The following is a 6,307-nucleotide window of genomic DNA, read 5'->3' on the forward strand; positions in this document are numbered from 1 at the left end:
GTGGGCCGTGGCCGCTGAGCCTGCGCGTCTGGAGCCTGTGCTCCGCAGCGGGAGAGGCAAAAACGGTGAGAGGCCCGCGTACCGCAAAAAAAAAAAAAAAAAGTTTCTCCAAGATACATATATATCTCCAAGGATATGTTTTTTAGGCCCCCTTCCCCCGCATCTTCTGGGATACTCAGCACCACTCATTTCTGACCCTTTCTGGCATTCTGTGGATGCATTTTCTGTCTTCATATATTTCATTTATAATTATCTCCTAGTTTCATTGAAGATTCGATTTGTATTTGTTTCTTGTTTGCTTTATTGTTTTGGAGATAATTTTAGAGAGCAGAGATGGTGGTAGAAATGTTTTTATTCTATCAGGAATACTGTGATTGAGAATAACATAAATGACTTAATTTAGATTGGATGTTTAAGAAAGATACATGTAGAGAAATAATACCTAAGCTGAGAAACGACAAATGAGTAGGAGTTAGCCTCAAGATTTAAAGGCAGAAAGAAAATCATGAATGAGAGCCCCGAGACTAGAAAACTGTGTACACTGGGCCAATTAGAAAAGGCCAGTGAGTGAAAGGAAGATGGTCCAAGATGTGGTTGAGATAGAGGGAGGGGGCAGGTCACCTAGAGAGCTTAAACAGCATTAGCTGAATCAGAAAGCCTTGTGTTGGACACTGATAAATGCCGGAAGACACACTCTGTCCTTCAGAAGCTTGTAGTCTAGTTGAGGAGATGACCCATTTATATTAAAAAGTTTATATAATGTGAGAATGATGGGTAATGCATGAGCAGGAGAGAGTTTTGACTTAGAGGAATGGGGGAAGGAGAACTCACTTTTGGTTGGGGTTCTTATGGAAGGCTTCTTGAGGGAGATAGAATTTGATCCGAGCTTTTCCCACATGAGTAGGGCTTGAACAGAGTTGTTAGAGGGATGGCATCATCTGAGTGTCGGCGTGCGGAATGCAGGAAGGACAGCAGCTCACTGGAGAGGAGGACTCTTCTAGGGGTGTGAATGTGGGAGGTAATGCTTGAACTGTAGCTTGGGTTACCTCTGATGTTCCAGTGGTCTGCAGGTGTCCCTGATAGAAATATTGAATATAACTTGTTGAATGCTTACTGTTTGCTTTCTCATTGTAAATAAAGAGCTATACAAGTAATCCAGTGTAACTTCTCATTCCTTCTACAACATCCTCATCAAATGCTTTCCTGTTCTCTCTTCAGATAATTCCACTAATGGCGAGCTGGCTGTTTAACACAGTGCTAACTATTCTTATATTAAAGAGCTATCCCTTTTCTTTTAACTTTCTTTAGTAGATCCTACCAAAGATGGCATCATGTCTTGTTTTAGTCTTCCCTGGTCCAGGCTACATATTTCTAGTTCTTTGATTTATTCTATCAGTGGTATCATTTTTAAACCCCTCTACATCTGGAATGCTATTCTCCAAGGTAGTCTCCTTTATCAGTGATGCTTTTAAAATTTATTCCTCAGAATTGAATGTAGTATTCTAAATGTTGGGGAGACAGTGACCAGGGCTTTTAGTGATATTTGTACTTCTTCAGGTTAGCTAGATCAGCAAAGATTGATGAACCTCCTTTGTGAGTCTAGTCAGTGTCTAAATTTTTACTCAGGTCAGCTTTATTCCTTATATGGAAAAGCACATCGGGGGAGGGGTGACAAAGAAAAAATAACGATCATCACGCAGATTGTTGTTTGGTTGCTGGTACTGCCAGCTTAAGTCCGAAAAGGAAACAATATCTTTATATAGTATGGCCGTATTAGAATAAACTCTTTGTGATGTTAACACATCTGTTATAGAACGGGTTGGAGTGGGATCTTGTTAAAACAGAGATTCCAGATATTTCTAATTGTGAAAGTTTCAGAAACTTAAATCTTTAAAGTTAAAAGAGGTGATGATATTTGGATATAACGTTTGATTTTGGTAGTTGACAGCAGTAATTGATTTATAACTCATAGTTCTGATATAGTTTTGTTTTACACATATACAGTACTTTGTGGTTTATTTTTGGACTCAATATCAATTTTATTTTTGTCATGGTCAGAAGTATTGATAAAAATTCCCAAAGATCATTAACTTATATAAAATAATCACTAAATTTCTTCTTCATATTGTGACATTCTAAAGATTAGGACTATAATTTGACTTAATTTTATAGGGTAATTTATTATTGAAAAGAAAAGTGAGCACAAGCCCCTAAACCAGGTGAGTAAAAAGGAGGAGGTGACTAGCTTATTCACAGAAACAGTTCTACCCAAAATATGTAATCAGGGAATTCCCTGGTGGTCCAGTGATTAGTGACCACGCTTCCACCACAGGGGGCCCGGTTTCGATCCCTGGTCTGCAAGCCACATGGCACGGCCTAAAATAAAATAAAATAAAACTACAAAATATGTAATCAAATCATTTGTTGTCTTCTGAAATATCATCTTCCTAAAAAGCACATCTACCCATCTTGATCCACCTGGGCTGTTAACATCTCAGTAACTAGACAATCACAATTTGGGGAACAGTAATTTTTGTGGGCAAGACTCATCAATGGATGCTAAAATTCATGGGTGAAAGTATGATGAGAAAGGGTGCTTACATGGTCTTAAAATATCACCGCCCCCACCGCAAGAAGGGTACAGAGGGAAAACTAGTAATGTTACACTGGAGAGACCTGGTATATACAACTGTAACCAGTGACCAGAGTTACCATCATCAGCAGTGAGATTTGGACAACATCATGTACCTTCTGGTATTTTGTTTTTTATTGAAGTATAGTTGATTTACAGTATTTCAGGTGTACAGCACAGTGATTCTTTTCCATTATAGGCTGTTACAAGATACTGAGTATAGTTCTGTGTGCTATACAGTAGGACCTTGTTGTTTATTTATTTTTGTACATAGTAGTGTATAGCCGTTAATCCCAAATTCCCAATTTATCCCTCCCCTCCCTTCCCTTTTGGTAACCATAGTTTGTTTTCTGTGTCTGTGAGTCTATTTTGTAGATACGTTCATTTGTGTCATGCTTTAAGATTCCACATGTAAGTGATATATGATATTTGTCTTTCTGAGTTCACTTGGTATGATAATCTCTCGGTCCATCCATGTTGCTGCAAATGGCATTATTTCATTCTTTTTTATGGCTGAGTAATATTCCATTGTATGTATGTACCACGTCTTCTTTATCCATTCATCTGTCGATGGACATTTAGGTTGCTTCCATATCTTGGCTATTTAAAATAGTGCTGCTGTGAACATTGGTGTGCGTGTATCTTTCAAATTAGAGTTTCTGTCTTTTCTGGATATATGCCCAGGAGTGGGATTGCTGAATCATATGGTAACTCTCATTTTTAGTTTTTTAAGGAACCTCCATACTGTTCTCCATAGTGACGTGCCTTCTGGTGGTGCCTGTCAAAATGCGTAACGTGAATTTAGTCATGGGGAAGCATTAGACAAACCCAGATTGAGGGACATTTTACAGAATAACTGCCCAGGACTCTCCAGGTGTCAGGGTCATGAGAGACAAACCGTCCCCAGTTGGAGGAGGCGTGACAACTGCAGTGTGTGATCCTGGACCTGAAAAAGGACATCAGGGGGGCAGTTGGGAAAAAATTTGTGTAAGGTTGGCTCTAGATTATTTCATAAATCTTGTGTTGATGGTTAATTTCCTGGTTTTGATAATTGTAACTGTGGTTTTAATAAGATGTTATCATTTTGAGAGGCTGGGTGAAGGGTACACGGGAGTTCTTTGTACTGTTTTTGGAACTTTTTGTAAGTGTAGAAATTCAAAATGAGCTTAAGTAACAACAACAACAGAAACTCAGAAATTCAGGCTCTCATGCTTCTACTTTATGACATCTCTTTTGATTGGTCAAGGGGCTGGTTTTCTCTGCTTCTTAAATCTCCACTGTGGTCTGGATAGCTGAGGTTTCTAAATAAGGGATTTTGGAATAGTGAGGCATTGCCGTATTGGATTGCAGCTACAAGTTGAAAGGTTTTGTTTAATTAATTAATTTACTTATTTATTTTTGTACAGAGCTGTAATTACATCTTTGGGTTTCCAATGGCCCTGTAGGTTATTTGAGCATTACTGTCAGAGCCACCAGAATCCCTAGCTGGAAACTTAGCTCTGTAATTAATTTACTGGTTTGTTTCTGTTTTTATTATCATGTTCTACATTCAGGTTAGTCCCATGGATTCTTCTGCTGTGTATCATATATTGTTGAATTTCATATTTGTTGGTTGTCTTTTAGGAAGAGCTGATTTTTGTATAAAAATGTTTTACTTAAAATTAAAATATGAGGCTAAACATCTTATTTTTCCTCTCAGAAAAGACAGTCTGGAGTTTTTATAAATATAATGAATAAGTAAACTTACACTGGCATAAGCACCAAGTGGTGACCTTTTATTGGGTAATAATTAGAATGGAGGAAATTAATACATTGGGAAATGTTTCTGTTACCAGGAGCACAGTTGTTAATGTATGACTCATAGATTCATAAGTCTAGGAGAAACTTGACGAGACTGTTTTGACCAGTGTGGGAGAGGAAGAAAACATGGACTTGGGATTTGGAAGACCTACTTTTGCATCCCAGATTCATCACTGATTATTATTGTGTCTTGGACAGCTCATTTAACTCTTGAGCCTTAAGTTTTTCATCTGTAAAACTGGAGTGATAATAGCACCTTTTTCAAAATTACTGTGAAAGTTAAATGAAATAGCATACAATGTACCTGTGGCCTAATGTGGGCACTTCATATATGCTGGCTCTGTTCTTTCATCCAGCTGGGCTTATAACTGTGCCTTCTGAAACTGCTGAGATTCTGCTTTGCTTATAAATACCTACAAAAAGATGATAGCGTATGTTAGTCATCTCTACTGGTATTTCCCAGGTCTTTTTGTTTGGAAGTTTCCCCATATCTCCTATCCCAGAGAAATTATTTTCTTTTATGTGTTAGTCACATTGGCTGTTACTCCAAAATCTGTTAGACAGGTGTCACTCATTTGCTACTTTCCTTGGTAATTTAGTCTTCTTATCTGAAATCATTTGATACAAATAAATATTAAATTTAGAAGAAAATTTTCTGAGACAAAGGCACAAGATGTCCAGACGTTTGAAGTATTTCCATGTACAGTTTCCTTTCAAGTTTCAGGTTTCACTTGGCATTTTGGATCCTCTGAGAAGGGCCAGTTATTCCCATGGTTGTGTGGGTGAGCATCATTGTTTTTACGAATTATACACGGAAGTGTTTAGGGCTGAAGGGGCATGTCTGTAACTTACCTTCAGATGGTCAAGAGAAAATAATATATGTGTGTGGGGGAGTGTATGTGTATGTGTATATATATAGAAGAGGGGAGAGAGGGAGGCGGGAAGAATGACACAGCAGCCGTGGCAATATTAACAATTGGTGAGTTTGGGTAAAGGGAGCTCTGTGTGCTTCTCTTATAGCTTCTAAGTTTAAAACTATCTTAAAATTATACTGAATTGAGTTACATTCTTGTACCCTGAGGAGATGTAAGCCAGTGGCATTTTCAGAGGAAGGGAGGTTGGAGGCACCTGGATCAGCATACAGGAATAAGTGAGTAACTGGTCACTCACTGGCAAAAAATTAATTGTTCCTGGGCCTCCCTGGTGGTGCAGTGGTTGAGAATCTGCCTGCCAATGCAGAGGACAGGGGTTCGAGCCCTGGTCTGGGAAGATCCCACATGCCGTGGAGCAACTAGGCCCATGAGCCACAACTACTGAGTATGCGCGTCTGGAGCTTGTGCTCCGCAAGAGAGACCCCCGATAGTGAGAGGCCTGTGCACCGCGATGAAGAGTGGTCCCCGCTTGACGCAACTAGAGAAAGCCCTGGCACAGAAATGAAGACCCAACACAGCCAAAACAAATAAATAAATAAATAAAAATTAAAAAAAAATTAATTGTTCCTTTAACCATTTTTTCTTAGAACAGAAGTTTTTGGCAGAAGGTCCTATATAGATAGAGAGTGAGCTGCTGCTTTAGCAAAGCAGAGGAGACTGCTTAGAAGTAAAATCAGATGCTAAAAAGCAAAGAATTAAAAAAATATATTTATAAGTTGTATACAAGGATAAGCAAAAGGTAGAAAGCAGAAATATTAGGACTTTAAAAATTATCTGGTGCTCAGATAATCTTCTACCTGAGAGATACGTTAGTTTTCTATAATTAGCACTCTATCCTACTAGCTAATAGATATTAATTTATCCTTTATTTCAAATTGCTATATGATTTCAAAGTTAATATTTTGTATTCTTTTTTTTTTTTTTTTTTTTTTTTTTTTTTTTT

At 38.1% G+C, this 6,307-nt stretch overlaps 1 protein-coding gene across 1 annotated transcript in view; it reads left to right on the forward strand.

Moving 5' to 3' along the window:
* KIF13B (kinesin family member 13B) overlaps window positions 1–6,307 on the forward strand; it is a 188,542-nt gene that overhangs the window by 57,432 nt on the left and 124,803 nt on the right. The gene's annotated exons all lie outside the window — the stretch shown is intronic.

The sequence above is a fragment of the Lipotes vexillifer genome, unplaced genomic scaffold (genome assembly GCF_000442215.2).
Source record: "Lipotes vexillifer unplaced genomic scaffold, Lipotes_vexillifer_v1.1 scaffold308, whole genome shotgun sequence".
NCBI lineage: Eukaryota > Metazoa > Chordata > Mammalia > Artiodactyla > Lipotidae > Lipotes > Lipotes vexillifer.